At 44.3% G+C, this 16,758-nt stretch overlaps 1 long non-coding RNA gene across 1 annotated transcript; it reads right to left on the bottom strand.

Annotated features, from left to right (window-relative positions):
- Positions 1 to 1,679: 1,679 nt before the first annotated feature.
- LOC308476049 lies at positions 1,680 to 3,850 on the bottom strand. Its single transcript, XR_013985655.1, has 2 exons — positions 3,519 to 3,850; positions 1,680 to 2,198 (listed from the first exon to the last, which is right to left on the bottom strand). It is a non-coding gene; the product is annotated as an uncharacterized lncRNA (long non-coding RNA).
- Positions 3,851 to 16,758: the final 12,908 nt, after the last annotated feature.

Raw genomic sequence — 16,758 nt, 5'->3', positions numbered from 1 at the left:
TGGGAACAGGCAGTGGGTCCAATGCACCATAGAGCTATGGATTGCACTAGTTGTGCAGCATATGATGGGAATCAAGGCAATCTGATACTCCTAAGCCTGGGCAGAACCCCAGCCAGGTTAAGGGTGTGATTTAGAGAGTCTGGCGGGATAATTCCCCCAGGCAAGCTAGTCTACCACAACCTCTAGTGAGAGATCAAGCAGAAAAGAAGGCTAATGCTGAATCTCTAGCTCAGGAGGACATATTTTAGCAGCATGTGGTAACTTAGGAAGAAATTGGGCAAGCATTACAGCCAATACAGCTCTGGAAATTCTTAGGAGCATAGGACACTGTTTCATTCTGAGTCACACTGTTGGTACATCAAGCTCAAAAATGCCTATTATTTATTTGTTTATTATCAACCCTTCACCCTAAGGTCCCAGGGCAGGTTACAGCATTAAGATGCCATGACTAAAGTCTTTGAGGGCAGAAACTGGAAACTGCTAGAAGATTCTGGAAGACTCTAGAAGGTTCCTTTCCGATGCAAATATTGTTTTGACTATCTCAAGGTCACTCTGGAACCAGGAGAGACAAATTCCTGCACTCAGCGAGCTGCTCTTTATCTCTCTTTTACTTTCGTTTGTACCTCGTGTGTCTGAAGTTTTTTCCCCCTGAAGCTTTTGTAACAAGCCTTTGCCTTTTAGTAAAAGTCTTTCTTTTGGACCTTTGACTCTGCGTGGTCTTTTTTATTTACTGCAAGATGTTGTCCATCATAAAACACAACATTGACAACAACGTAGAACAGGGGTCAGCAAACTTTTTAAGCAGGGGGCTGGTCCACAGTCCCTCAGACTTTGTGGGCAGCTGGACTATATTTTTGGGGGGGAAATGAACAATTACCTATGCCCCACAAAAAAACTTAGAGATGTATTTTAAATAAAAGGACACATTCTACTCATGTAAAAACACGCTGATTCCCGGACCGTCTGCGGGCTGGATTTAGAAGGCATTTGGGCCAGATCTGGGCCCTGGGCCTTAGTTTGCCTATCCATGATGTAGAACAACTTGCAACCATAAACGTAATTGGGATCCTAAAAACACACACCTCAAATGTCAAAAGCCAGTGTAAAGAGGATCACAGATGCTTCATCAGCAGTATTCCAGAAGCTGAATAATGAAGGTGCCCCAAATACCTCTGTGTTCAGGGAGTTCCACAGGTTATGAGCCACTACAGAAAATGCCCCGTTCCAGGCTGTCTCCCCCTTCCCAACCTCTGAGGGTGGAGGAACTACCAAGAGGGCCCCCTCTGCTGATCTCAACCCCAAGAGGGTCCTTCAGATATGTGGGTGCCAATCAATTCCCCCACCCCAAGCCGTTTGAATATATCACTCTTTCAATATGTCATTATCCTTTTATAGGTTAGTAGGTGCATGTGCTTATCAGCTTCACCCCAGCAGAAACGGCCGTAGCTTCCAGGGGGCAGAAACCAGACCCCCCCCCCCTTCTGCAAGCTCCCTTTGCTGTCAGAAACTCTCTGGAGCTTTTTGTAAGCTCAGAGGTAATAAAGTGTTAGAAAATTACAGCTATTAGAGCCAGGGAGTTTTTGAAATCCCAGCCAGCTGATTCTTGGGGGAATAACCTCATATCTTCATGTGCAGCGAGTCTGACATGTAGCTCTCATTAACAAACCAGCGAATAGATGTCTGATTAAGGCGATATTGCCACATAAAACAGGGCACGAATCAACTCCTCTCCCTCCATCGGATTTCTTCTTTCTCTAAGAGGTGCTCCCCGATCAAACCTTCTTGGCTGCTGATCTCCCGTTTTTGTGTTCTTATGCAGAAAAGTAGATTCATCCAGAGGTTGCAGCAGTTCAGTAATTACCTTTCAGAGAAGGAGGCGTCCGTGCGGCTGCGTAGGGAAGAGTGGCAGCACTCAAACCGAGGCAGCCATTTTCCCAGCAAGAATATTGGGGTTAAGTATTGGAATTGGGGGTTGGTAGAAAGAGCCCCAACACACACACACACACACACACACACACACACACACAATTTCCTCCATTTCATATAGTTCAGAAGCAGAATTTGATGGCTGGACATCCTGTTTTCTTTACTCAGCAATTTCTAATTGTGGTCCTCACTGCAGTTTAGTTCAGTTGGTTTTATGGTGCAGTTGCTCATGTGTTTGTGTGTTATTTACTTGACTCGTTTTCTTATGGATTCTGCTAAAGAAAAAAAAAATGTTTCCAGGATTAAATCATTTGATGAAGATCATTGCCGCTGCTGCCACCACCATCAGCATTAAGGATCAACTCTTAATTCCAGGTAAATGCATTTAGGTATCTGGATCAGATGGTGTTTTTTTTAAGCCTAGGGAACTGCTGTATCGGCTAAAATGGAGATATCAAAGCACACAAGTTTTCTGGTCTATACAATACTCATCCTTTCTCACGTTTTCATTTTTATTTGGAGCAAAGCTTTAGTGGAGACTATGGAAAGTGGAGGCACATATTGGAGAATTTCTATCAGCACTTCTGAGAGATGGGCTAGGAGTTTTTTTTTATGGCTCTTTTTAGAACTACCACAGAAACACAGTGCAGAGTTTAAAAAAAAAACCCAGCCACAGGCAAACTAATTAAAAATCGCACTAATCAAATCTCTGCCAACATGAAATAACTAAATCCCGAGGGAAATGATTCCTGCTCTTTGTTCTCTTTGCTCAATCTCACATACATTAAATTGGTTATTGGTTGCAAAGATATCTGTGTTTCTATTTATAACCCAAACCCAACTCCCGCTATGTATATCTATTTTTAGGCCGAGAGTCTTCATGCTTGGTGTCTCTTTTGAAGGTAAATAGTATTCCTGAGGCCGGTACAATCCTTGAAGCTGCTTGAGAATTAGGATGACAGCTTGAATAAAATAAGCCCCTTTCCTCCAAAAGAAGGGGGGGGGGTCTATAAGGTGGAATAATTAGAAAAGTTCTTTTCATTTTGTCTTAAGAAAAGAAAAAAGAATCTGAACATTTAGCAGCTTCCGGACAAAGGTAGGGTGTGTTGTTTTTTTAAAAAAGTAACTGGCTGCAAAGGACTTTCTTATTTTGGTAATTCAGGTAGGGGGGAAACAATAAGCTCACAAGCAGACAAAAGTAGTAGTCAGGCACACAGGAAAATGCACTAAGTGGAGCACAATAAACAAGGAACTGTCAGCAGTGTCTAACACTGATGGAAATTAAATTAGCATGAAGTATTTCGGGTTCTCCAAGCTGGTGCCCTCCAGGTGTTTTCAGCTACAGCTCCTATTATCCTTGAACACTGGCTGTGCTGGCTAGGGCTGATGGGAGCTGGGAGTCCCAAACATCTGGATGGTGCTGGCTTGGGAAGGCTGGCATATTTGCAGACTTCTTATTCTTAAGCTCTCTCACACAGTGCTGCTGAGGAATAGAAGAGCTTTAATCAGGAACACAGCTTTTCCTGATAGCCAACTGGTCCACTGATAAGCCAAGTGACAGCAGTTTTCTCAGTACTGTTGGATATACTTGCATGCATTGCTTTTCCTTCATCTGAGTTGTCCCCTAAGCCTAAGGAGAGGCAGTGGCAGTGAACAAGATGATGTCACAATACTATGTGCACAGCCAATCAAATGTGACTTATGTGATGACGTCGCCTAGGAACTAAGGAGAAGGACCAATTCAGCGCCTCTCCTCTGATGAAATGTCATGGGTTCCTTAGACACAGATTTGCTGCTTCCCCGCACTGGCGGAGGACGAGGGGGGCAGAGGGAGTGCACCGCCCTGGTCAGCGTGATCCCGGTGGGGTGCCATCGCAGCTGCCCTGCCACACTGGGCGCCAGGCCCCCGGGACGCGCACCAGCCACGCCCTCGCCTGCTCTGAAGCTCTGCCACTGCTTCCCCCTCCTGCTCTGCTTTCAATCCTAGCATTGTAGAGGTGGAAAAGGACCCTGAGCATCATCTAGTCCAACCCCCTGCAATGCAGGAATATGAGGCTGTCCCATATGGGGACTTGCCACCTTGGAATTATCACCACCATGCTGTAACCAACTGAGCTACCCAGTGTTGCAATGTTTTGGGGGGACAGGAGGTGGGCGCGTGTGAAGGACTCCCTGGTCCTGAATGGGGTAACTGTGCCCCTGAAGGACCAGGTGTGCAGCCTGGGAGTCATTCTGGACTCACAGCTGTCCATGCAGGCGCAGGTCAATTCTGTGTCCAGGGCAGCTGTTTACTTGCTCCATCTGGTAAATAGACTGAGACCCTACCTCCCCACAGACTGCCTCACCAGAGTGCTGCATGCTCTGGTTATCTCCTGCTTGGACTACTGCAATGCACTCTATGTGGGGCTACTTTTGAAGGTGACCCAGAAACTACAACTAATCCAGAATGCGGCAGCTAGACTGGTGACTGGAAGATCTTTAAAGCCCCAAACTGTCTTGGTCCAGTATACCTGAAGAAGCATCTCCACCCCCAACGTTCTACCTGGACGCTGAGGTCCAGCGCTGAGGGCCTTCTGGTGGTTCCCTCACTGTGAGAAGCCAAGTTACATGGAACCAGGCAGAGGGCCTTCTTAGTAGTGGCGCCTGCCCTGTGGAACCAGATGTCAAAGAGAACAACAACCAGACTTTTAGAAGACATCCGAAGGCAGCCCTGTTTAGGGAAGCCTTTAATGTTTGATGCATTACTGTATTTTAATATTTTGTTGGAAGCTGCCCAGAGTGGCTGGGGAAGCCCAGCCAGATGGGCGGGGTATAAATAAATCATCATCATCATCATCATCATCATCATTATTATCATGGTACCTTTCTCACTTGTAGCAGCAAAAAACTAGAGGGAAATCAGGCAGGCAGGCAAACAAACAGATGGGCGGACTTGCAGCAGTGCAGGGAAAATGTGTTGTTTATTATATGTGAGTCTTATTTAGCACATATTATTTCATCTTTATAAGGCGGACTAGAATGCCTGACATGTGTTGCGATTTTGGTACCCCCCCGTTTGGGTAATAAATCTTTCGCATTTGTTGCTGCTCCTGTTCCGCACCACAGCCACCTTCACCTCACCTGCCTTCCAAGTTCTTAAATAAGTGTGGACAGCGCGGGGAACAATTTCTCCTTGCTGGATGCTGCCTGCAGCACTTAAGACAAAGAAGAAACTCCATTCATTTACATATAGAGTACAGAGTAAATCGTAATTAAGCCACCCTCTACAGATGCACTATAATACAAGAAAATAAATACAAAGAAGGGGAGGGGGGGAGAGATAAGGGGAGAAAAAAACAATTACAAGCTGGCATACTTACTGCTTCACATTTCAATAATAATGTGAACTATTAAGTAAACCAAGGGATAATGAGCTGAGGTTCATTAACTTATCTTACTGTAGGAACAGTGCTGCAGTTTGGCATAATTAGCAACTTGGAAATCAGTGGAAACTGCTAATGGATAATGTTGCTGAGTTGCTCCCACGGACCATCAGGACTGTGTACTTTGGGCAGCTGCAATTTTTATATTTTAAAAAAATCCTATTTTTTAATTTATTGTAACTGTATACAAGTTACAAAACAAAAAAAGTGGGGGCATACATTACCAAGCCGAATATTATGTATGTTGACAGTTCTCTTGCTCTGTAGGAATTAATGACTTTCTCTGTTTCAGATCCTTGAGAGTACAGTGGTACCTCGCAAGACGAATGCCTCGCAAGACGAAAAACGCGCAAGACGAAAGAGTTTTCCGTTTTTTGAGTCGTTCCGCAAGACGAATTTCCCTATGGGCTTGCTTCGCAAGACGAAACGTCTTGCAAGTTCTTGCGAGTTTGTTTCCTTTTTCTTAAAGCCGCTAAGCCGCTAAGCCGTTAATAGCCGCTAAGCCGCTAAGCCGCTAAGCCGCTAATAGCCACTAAGCCGCTAATAGCCGTGCTTCGCAAGACGAAAAAACCGCAAGATGAAGAGACTCGTGGAACAGATTAATTTCGTCTTGCGAGGCACCACTGTATGAGCTGTATTCAAAAGGAGTGCTTCGGAGATAGCTGCATCTGTATGAGTATTTCTGCATGTCTAGTGGGACAATCGGCTATCTCCTCTCCCTGAATGGGGTTCCAGAGGTTCTCCTGACCCTCTGAAACAGATTTGGGGAGGACGCGAGGAGGTTGCATGAGGCGAGGGCAGCAGGGAGAGTCCCATTCTGCTAGAGAGAATAATTGCACGGACTTCTGCTCGTGCAACGATTTAGCTGAATGTGCTCCTACAAAGAGCCAGTGCTTATCATTAGGCCAACTAGGCAGTCGCCTAAGGTGCAGACCTCAGGGGAGAGCACTGTAGTCTAAACCACTGAGCCTCTTGGGCCTGCTAATCAGAAGGTTGGCGGTTCAAATCCCCATGATGGAATGAGCTCCTGTTGCTCTGTCCCAGCTCCTGCCAACCTAGCAGTTCAAAAGCACGCCAGTGCAAGTAGATAAATAGGTACCGCTACAGCGGGAAGGTAAACAGCATTTCCATGCACTCTGCTTTCCATCACAGTGTTCCCTTGCACCAGAAGCGGTTTAGTCATGCTGGCCATGTGACCTGGAAAGCTGTCTGTGGACAAACGCAGACCTGAAAGCGAGATGAGCGCCGCAACCCCATAGTCGCTTTTGACTGGACTTAACCATCCAGGGGTCCTTTACCTTTACCTTTTAGTAATGTCCTTGAGGGGCACAGTTTAAAACAGATTAGTTTTTGTTACATCTTTTACATTTCTGATGATATTTTATATTTTGAAAATTTTAATCATTTTTAAAAGCAATTCATACATTAGAATTGCTGTTCATGATTGCTCCTTAGCTTTTTGGGTGCAAGTACAGTGGTACCTCTGGTTACGTACATAATTCATTCTGGAGGTCCGTTCTTAACCTGAAACTGTTCTTAACCTGAAGCACCACTTTAGCTAATGGGGCCTCCTGCTGCTGCTGCTGCTGCTGCGCTGCCGCTGCGTGATTTCTGTTCTCATCCCAAAGCAAAGTTCTTAAACCGAGGTACTATTTCTGGGTTAGCGAAGTCTGTAACCTGAAGCGTATGTAACCCGAGGTACCACTGTAGTTAGCCTTGCCTAGGGCGCAAAATAGCTTGGCACCAGCGCTGCTCCTATGTGTTTATTGCTTCTGCTGGACCAGAGGATTCCCAAACAGAGCATGCTGAATTAGCCCTGTCATTTCTCCTTCTGCTGATGCACCGAACTGGCACAAGCCTTGTATGTTTAACATGCAAATGCACTATCACAAGTCCTGTAAGAGAACTAAAGAGTGATTTCAAAGACGGCGTACATCAGGTTTGAGATGACAGGTGTTGCCAGGATGTAAAATTTGCAGTAGGGAAACCTGAACTTGGAGCCCATCCCCTACAATGATAGAACTGCAGAGCTGGAAGGGACCCTAAGTGTCATCTAGTCCAACCCCCTGCGATGCAGGACCACAGCTTGATAATCCTTGCCAGATGGGCATCCAGCCTCTTTTTAAAAGCCTTCAATGAAGGAGAGTCCACTACTTTCCCAAGTAGTCTCTGTTCCAGTGTCAAACAGCTGTTACTGTCAGAAAGTTCTTCCTGATTTTTGGTCGGGATCTCCCTTAATAGATTTGTTTTATTAATTAATTATTTGTTTGTTTATTTATTTGCTTGCCATTCATCTGGCTGGGTTGCCCCAACGACACTGGGTGGTTTCCAGCAAATTAAAACATCAAACACATTTTATATTGCTTTAATTCTATCATAGTTTGATTACTTTCTAACTAGTATTTTTCTACGTTTTCTAGATTTCTGCATTTCCCATGCATTTCTTTAATTTGTGTAAACCGCCTTGAGTCCCATTTTGAGAAAAAGGGTTCGATATAAATGACGACGATGATGATGATGATTGCTTATTTTATCCCTGCTGAATATCTAAGCATCCTTTTGAATTTCACCAGATTTGCTAATCTCCTGCTGTTATTTCCCCTTAAACACTCCACTCTCTGCCTGCTGTTTCTGTAGAAGCTTGGAAAACAGAGAACGGATGCTAGACAAATAGCTGCAATGAACAGCCAGTTCCCGAGCAATCTTCAGCCATCCATTCTCCAAAAATACTGCCCAAACAATTGCCAATGGCAAATATTTGCTAGGACACACACACACACACACACACACACACACACACAGAGAGAAACACTATTTGTGGACAATTAGTTCTGAGAAAATTAGTTTAAATTAGTCAACTAAATCATTCATTGTGAATTATTCATTCAGCTGCCTCCAGAATGTTACAGAATCCAAACACAGAGCAGCATTTAAAGCCACCACAACCCTTGAGAATCTTTTGCTCCCCCGCAGTATCCACTGGTTCTTTCAGCAGAAGCTGACTTTAGTTTTAGGGGGACAGGAGGTGGGCAGGTGTGGGGGACTCCCTGGTCCTGACAGCGGCAACTGTGCCCCTGAAGGACTCACAGCTGTCCATGGAGGCGCAGGTCAATTCTGTGTCCAGGACAGCTGTTTACCAGCTCCATCTGGTACACAGACTGAGACCCTACCTGCCCGCAGACTGTCACGCCAGAGTGGTGCATACTCTGGTTATCTCTTGCTTGGACTACTGCAATGTGCTCTACGTGGGGCTCCCTTTGAAGGTGACCTGGAAACTACAACTAACCCAGAATGTGGCAGCTAGACTGGTGACTGGGAGCGGCCGCCGAGACCACATAACACTGGTCTTGAAAGACCTACATTGGCTCCCAGTACGTTTCCGAGCACATTTCAAAGTGTTGGTGCTGACCTTTAAAGTCCTAAATGGTCTCGGTCCAGTATATCTGAAGGTGCTTCTCCAATCCCATTGTTCAGCCCGGACACTGAGGTCCAGTGCTGAGGACCTTCTGGCGGTTCCCTCACTGCGAGAAGTGAGGTTACAGGGAACCAGGCAGAGGGCCTTCTCGGCAGTGGCTCCCGCCCTGAGGAACGCCCTCCCATCAGATGTCAGGGAAATCAACAACTTTTAGAAGACATCTGAAAGCAACCATTTTTAGGGAAGTTTTTAATGTTTGATGTTTTATTGCTTTTTAATTATTATTATTAATATTCTGCTGGGAGCCACCCAAAGTGGCTGGGGAAACCCAGCCAGATGAGCGGGATATAAATACATTATTATTATTATTATTATTATTATTATTATTATTATTTTCAGCATCTTGGTTCCTTCTGCTCTATGGCACAACTGAGCACTTCCTTCAGGACCTTGAAATGATGTATTTTAGACCGGCTGCCAAGTGGCAAGTCTTCCCACATCAGAGGTTATCCTTTCAACTTGTGGAGATTCTGAAGAGATATGGGATAAACTCAGGGCTCTTTTTCTAGAAAAAATAGTAGTGGGTAAGTTAGTTATGATACGTAATGTTAATATAAAAACAAAAAAGTGTTTTGAAAGGCAGTGGCCACTCGTAAACAACAGCAACCACGAGAGATGAAAAGGTCAGCTATAGCTAAAGCCTTTGGGCTCTCTGTTTACTGCGTGGGAAGCCTGTAGCTGTCAGCTGCTATAACGTAGCTGTTATGGGCCTTAGTGGTTCACACTTGATAGAATAAATCCAAAAAGGTCAAGAACTGATGGGCCAAATTTCAGGAGCATTCTATTGCAGCCTTTGCCATCCTGGTTCCCTCTAGACATTTTGGATTCCAACTCCCATCAGCCCCATCCAGCGTGACCATGCTTCCTGGGGCTCATGGGAATTGCAGTCCATTTGATTGGACTGGACTCTGTTGATAGGATGGTCACACCAACACCCCTTGCTTTTGAAGTGGATGTGGTTTTATTCACAATCAATTGGGGTGCGTTAGGTTGTCTGTACAGCAAGCTCAGTCTTCTAGATTTGTGACCTTCTGTTGTTCTGAGATAAAGAAGGTTCATGGAGGCTCCATATGCATTTGATTTATATACTGCACAATACAAATTAAAAACATCAACACAAAACATTGCATAGCACCATTAAAAATCTCGGGGCGGAAACCCTTCTAAAACTTCAGTCTAACAGTTACAAGTGTGGATTCTTGGGTTTTTTATTCCCCAAGGGCCTGGTGAACAAATAAATCTTTAACTGGCATCTAAGGGCCAGCAATAAGCAGGATATTGCCCAAGTGTGTGTGTATGAAAGAGAGAGTTTGAGAGTCACCACTGAGAAGGCCCTATCTTATGATCTGGGTCTCCCAGCTGATCTTGAGATGGTCAACATTGATGGAGATAATCTGTTAGGGCTTTGTACATAGGTACCAAAACATTTACCAACTGAAGTTGGTATAGAAATTATGGTGGTTCCTGGGCTGGGAGAGCTTGACCATGAAGGTTCAAGCACCATTGACTTTATTAGATCTCTGCAATGCACTCTGTGAGGGGCTTCTTCTGTGCTTGATCTGGAAACTGCAGTCAGTGCAGAAGGCAACAGCACATACATTGACATGTCCACTTGTTGCTAGTTTGCTATTGTGCCAACATCAAAATGTCAGTATAGAGCCCTTAACAGCATGGAACCCGTTTATTTGATGGATTACCTTAACCCATATAGGCCCACACAAACACTTTGAACTGTAGAACTTCTACTTCTGTGTGTCACACAACATTTGTTCTGCGTTTTAAGAAATCAATCTTTTGGTGCAGGAGCTTCAGAACTCCCTGCCTATTGATATCGGACATCGCTGCTCTTTTTAAAACATATTTCTTCAGACATGTGCTTTAACCTCTTTTTAGCCACACTGTTTTAATTATATTTTGATATATACTGGTATATATATATACACACACATACCTGTTTTTAACTTTGTCTTTTTAGATTTGTCTTGTTTTTGTAAACTGAGCAGGCTAGCCACTAGACCACCCTCAATCTCATTAATTAAGTTCCTTTGGTGGGTCTGTAATCCAATGAAAAAGCTTCCCTGAGAATGTCAACAGGTGCGAAATTTTAAGCCAAACAGAAATATTTCAGGGAATTTAAAAGCAGCAAGCAATTCTCCCAGGCTGCCTTCTAAATGCAGAGTGTGTTTCTGTAACCTTGCTTCAGAGATGTTGTGTGCAAAATGCATTTAGCAGGGTTCCAAGGTCCTAAAGGAGATTACAGGCACTACTGAAAGCCGAGTGCCCTTTCCATGGTACATTTGTGAAGCAAAGTGCTTAATTAGGTATAGCCTCAAAACTTCAGAGGCATGTTACAGGCAATTTAAAATTGGTCTAAGTCCAATTTATCCCCAGCAATGATATACATGCATAGTTTGGTTTATCCATTTTGGGGTTCTTTTCTTCACAAAGTCTGCAAATGCTTGGACTACTAATTGCTGGAAACTCTAGCCAGGGCTGTCCCAAGACATTTTGCCGCCTGAGATGAGGGAGAAGATGGAGTCTCCCATTTTATCTACGGAATCTAACTGTCAACACTGACAACAGGACAACATCCTTCATTCTTCCTGAGGGCCTTTTAGGGGGTCTATCTTAGGAGGTCAGGACAAAGTACCTTAGGGGATAAAGGTGGGTAGGGCTGCTGCCTCAGGTACCCACCTCACTCTACCTAAATAATCCAATAAATATCTAAAGGGTTGGCAATAACTTTAAGAAAAGAAAAAGTGACTTTAGTGCTGTGCAAAATTATCCATCTGCTATATATTTTGGAATATTGTTTGTTTACTATGCATTTGGACACAGCAGTTCCTGAGTTCCAAGTTTTTTCTTTTTGTTTCAATGCACTTGAATATCACTTTGATTAAATTGGCAGAATGAACCTCTAAAAACTGCACTGATTTTAACAAAATTTTGCTGGATCATTCCTGGGATGAAGTATCAGGTTTTCATCTATGCTTGGACACATTTGGAAGCCAAATCACGTTGGCAGACAGAACTTTTCAAAACTGCACTGATTTATTTTATTGTTTGACCTTTCAAGCAATTTTGTCTATGAGGCTGCTAGCTGCGGTTCTACTGCTTGTTTCCAAAATGCACCGTTGGCAGAGCAAATTTTGGGCATGCTACGTTTGGTTTAACCAGCCAGCCCAAAGCCACCAATTTCCACAAGACATTTAAGGTCTCAGTTGTTTAAACATGATGTACGGAGCTGGATTTTTCAGCACCAGTGGGAGTTTGTGACTCTTAAAAAGGGTGATTAGGGCTGCACCTGTGTTGAAACATTATGCTTGTCAAAAGCCCATTAAGATAACATCAGGTGCATGTAAGCAAAGAGTGAAGAAAAACTCTGCTAGAAAACCAGGAAGAGACGTGTTACAAAGTCTCTTCCTGGTTGTGGGCTCTCCTTCCTTGGAGGTTTCTAAGCAGAGGTTGGACGGCCATCTGTCATGGATGCTTTAGCTGAGATTCCTGGATTGCAGGGGGTTGGACTGGATGACCACGGGGTCCCTTCCAACTCTACAATTCTACACCATTTTCTTGAAAGCGAAGCACCTTGTGTTTTCAGTAATCCTATATGCTTAGCTTTGGATTGTAAGGTAAAGGTAAAGGGACCCCTGACCAGTCGAGGCTCAGCCCTCCCTTGAAATTTGCACTTCTCTGAATTTTGCAATACAGTTCCTAAGGTAAAGGTGACCCCTGACCATTAGGTCCAGTCGTGACCAACTCTGGGGTTGGGGAGCTCATCTCGCTTTATTGGCCAAGGGAGCCAGCGTACAGCTTCCGGGTCATGTGGCCAGCATGACTAAGCTGCTTCTGGCAAACCAGAGCAGCGCACGGAAACACCGTTTACCTTCCCGCTGGAGTGGTACCTATTTATCTACTTGCACTTTGATGTGCTTTCAAACTGCTAGGTTGGCAGGAGCAGGGACCGAGCAACGGGAGGTCACCCAGTCGCAGGGATTCGAACCGCCGACCTTCTGATCAGCAAGTTCTAAGCTCTGTGGTTTAACCCACAGCGCCACCCGCCTCCCTGCTTTGGAGTGTACAGTGGCTAAAGGGCTCCATTTTCATGATAGTTGGGCATTTCGAGGATACTGGAGGTCAGTGGTGGAGCTTCATGCTTCAGCACCAGGGGGCAGAGAGCAAACGGGGCACGGCTGGCATGCATCCTGGGGGTGGGGGCGCTGCCCACAGGGGCGTGACGAGCATCCTGGGGCAGGGCATGCCACCCGCAGGGGCGTGACGCCCAGCACAGGCAGGGGGGCAGCTGCAATGGCACCCTACTGGGACCACGCTGCTGGGAGCAGTGCGCTCCCCCCCTCCTCTTCCTCCACCAGTGCTGGAGATGGGGAACCTGCAAGGACCTTGCTGCAGAAATATTAATGGGTCTCTGAGCCCCCCACCCTCGCTGACCCCAGGCTATAGCACTGAACAAGATGAAGGCAATATAAATGAACAAGTGTAGGCAGAAAATACTTCAACCCCCCTCAAAACTGTTGGTTTTCTTAAAACAGATCTGAAAACGTTCATGAACAACTGGGAACAGTTTTGACTGAGCAGAACAAAGCGGGGCGGGGGGAGAGGAACTGTCGAAAGCCAGTATTTCACATTCAAGGATACAAATATTTCATGTTTGTATCACTGCATTCCAATTACGACATAGTTATGAAAGTCTGGGTGTAATGGAATCATTGGAATAAAAGATTCCCCATTAATTGATACAGTTGGTTTTATAGTGACAAGACGCCAACATGTGATGAAGGACTCTTTGATCTTAAAAAGCTTGAAATGGGGGAGCTTTATTCTGTTCAAATATTTGCAGGCAATTGTACATAATCCGAACTGAGTTTCAGGTCTGCGGGGCTTTACATAAGTAATTCACACAACTTAAAGGGCTCTGAATAAACATGAAGTTGAGCATATGAGGTGTTGTTGAGAGGATGATCAGTTCCAAAAACTTTGTTTATTTAGTTCCTTAGTTATTAATGAATCTCATTTTTATTAAAGATGCTTTTTTTCTGCTTGTTAGGAAAGCCTCAATGCAAGTTAGAAATCTTAATGTACGCTAGAATTTAGAAGCCAAAGCTAAAAGTATAAAACCTAAATAAGTATAAACTGTCTAATAAAATACAGTATCAGGTACATAAAACAGTCAGGTGTTTTATGATAGTCAATTGACTGCTAAGGCAAAATGCAAAATCACACCCTCAATAAAAGAATTTACTGTAAAACAACAAAGAACTAAACGTCATAAAAATCTTAAAGAAATGAACAACATTCAGATATTTTTCCTGACACTCTGAAGGGTCTCCAAAGATCAGCCAGGAAACTCCCTCATAAGACAATATATTTTTTCGTTCACCAGCACCCTGATAAAAGCTACAATCAAAGAACACAGTTTCATCCTCTAAGTGATCACATCAAGGGTAGTCAATGTGGAGTTTCCCAGATGTTGCTGGACTACAACTCCCATTATTCCTGGCTGCGCTTTTTGATGGGAGTTGTACTCCAGCAACATCTGGAAGGCACCATGTTGGCTTGGTTACATGGACACCCTTGTCTTTCTTTCAAGGGAATGCCAGCAAATCTGGGATCTAAAATCTTTGAAGATAAAACTTGGCAATAAAATAGCTCTTCTATATACTCATTGGGAAATTTTAATATGGCACTCATTCATTAGAAACAGACTGAGTTAAACCCAATGGTAATGAAGTAGATGGTCCATTAGCTAGTCCATGTAGTACAGCCATATTCCTAGAATCTCTTCTTGGGCTATATATTTAGCTTGCACAAATCTCAGTGGCAGCAGATCAGAGGGAGGAAAACCAAGAGCACCATTTTGTCTCATTAACTCACTTTTATACAGGGGTACAAAAGAGTGAACAGCTGATACTGGAGAAGCAGAAGAGAAAATTTGGAGCCAATAACAAGTAGAATATATCCATGCCAAGCTATTTAATGACCGGGAAGCTTTTAAAGTTTGATGTTCTGCTTTCTTCCCTTTATATTTTGTTGGCAGCTTCCCAGAGTGGTAACCCAGTCAGATGGGTGGGGCATAAAAAATAAATTGTTGTTGTTGTTGTTGTTGCTGCTATTATCTGACTTCCAGATGAAGAACAGCAGGGGCAATACATTTAGACATGCCCATAATAGCTCTACTAGCTGAAAGAGCACGACGTTGCCTGGGAATTTTAAGAAACAAAATAATACTGGGATTTTTTAAATGGATAGTATAATTTTAAACAGCGAACACCTCCCCATCAACTCAGATAACACCTGACCTGGATCTATCTCAGAATCAATTCATGGATGAGGCAAATGTTTAATTTGGCTTTCTAAAACCCTGTGTGGTTAGGAGCGTGGTTGGAAAGGAGATTCTGAATCTCATTTTGCCCTCATCTTGACAACACTGCAGAAAGGAGTGCTCAGTCCTGCTGGGCGATGCTTTGCCCACGTGTTCCCTGAGGGGGAGCATTGTGGGAAATGGCCACCTCTGCCAGCCCCAATGGACTCCTGCATCAGCTGCTGTCATCATTGTGTGGGCCATAGCTGACAGCGACAGACTCACTACCCCCCTGAACTGGCCCAACATGAAGTATATTATAGTTCTTTTCTCCTCCTCTCTCTACCTCCCAGGTCCTGGGGCTATGTCTCCTCTTCCCACCTTGGTATCTCCACAGGGAGACTCAGAAAAGGCTTTGTGAGTCTCTTCCAGAGCCCCCTTTAAGCCTCCAAAATCAAGGACTTAAAGAGGAAAAACAGAACCCTTTGCAGGTCTCCCCACGCTCTCCTTTTAAGTCTCCAAAATCAAGGGCTTAAAAGGGGAGGGCGGAAAGGCTTGCAAAATGAATGGAATTTGCCCTGCGAGGCGTTTCCTGATAAGGTTCCCCATCCTTAGTATGCATTCTGTACTTGGCTAAGGAACTGCATTGCAAAATTCAGAGAAGTGCAAATTTCAAGGGAGGGCTGAGTGTGGATGTGTGTATCGTTTCAAAAGGTGGGAATTTGATAGATGCTCCTTTCAAAGCAAGCTGAATTGAATTTCTTACCCATCCCTAAAACTGATTTATCAGATCCAAAGCCCCCTCATCCTTACCCTCTGTTATGTACTGAGTTGAATAGGATCCAAAATGCAGCAGTCTGATTGGTCCTAGAACAATAGGATCCAAAATGCAGCAGTCTGATTGGTCCTAGAACAATAGGATTCAGAATGCAGCAGTCTGATTGGTCCTAGAACAATGCAGCAGTATGATTGGTCCGCAGGAGCCACCCAATTCAGTGAATCTGTAACCTGATTGGCCTACAGGAGAATCCCAGAATTAGCCAATCACATGCAGCTCATTGTGTAAATAATGTACATAAAGCAGATATTTGGGGGGAACTTTCATTCCTCCTCACCACTATGAGCTGAATAAAGAGCATGAAATCCACTCTTGACTCCGAGTATATTTCACCCTCGATACAAACCAAAGAATTGGAAAATCTGTACAGCATACACACCATCCCACTGGAAGGAGGAAAGGAGAAAGCCATCTCTTGTCCTGACCAGATCCAAAGGTCAAAGCAGTAGCTGTTCATCCACACTTGCCTTTTGCCTTTTGCACTTTCTAGTCACAGGTTGTGCTTTAACATGTCATGTCAGAGCATCGTTGTTGTTTTGCCCTGGTGCTTTCCCCACAAAAACCTTTTAATTCATGAATTGGAAGATTTCAGGTTTTCCATTTACTCGGACCCAGCGGTAAAGAGCGAGTATTTGCAGGGAAAACGCTGGGGCACAAAAAAGAGAGACGTTCTTGGGCACAGGGCTTTAAAAAACAGACCTGTGCCTAGAAACACAGTAGAAAAGGAAGTCCGAACGAGCCTCTACTCATACAAACGCTTTGTGTCACTACAACAGTT

Source organism: Podarcis pityusensis (assembly GCF_964106645.2).
Source record: "Podarcis pityusensis genome assembly, chromosome: 4".
In the NCBI taxonomy this organism is placed as follows: domain Eukaryota; kingdom Metazoa; phylum Chordata; class Lepidosauria; order Squamata; family Lacertidae; genus Podarcis; species Podarcis pityusensis.
Note: the sequence above shows the minus strand (reverse complement) of the source record. Positions and strands in the feature narration are given on the sequence as shown.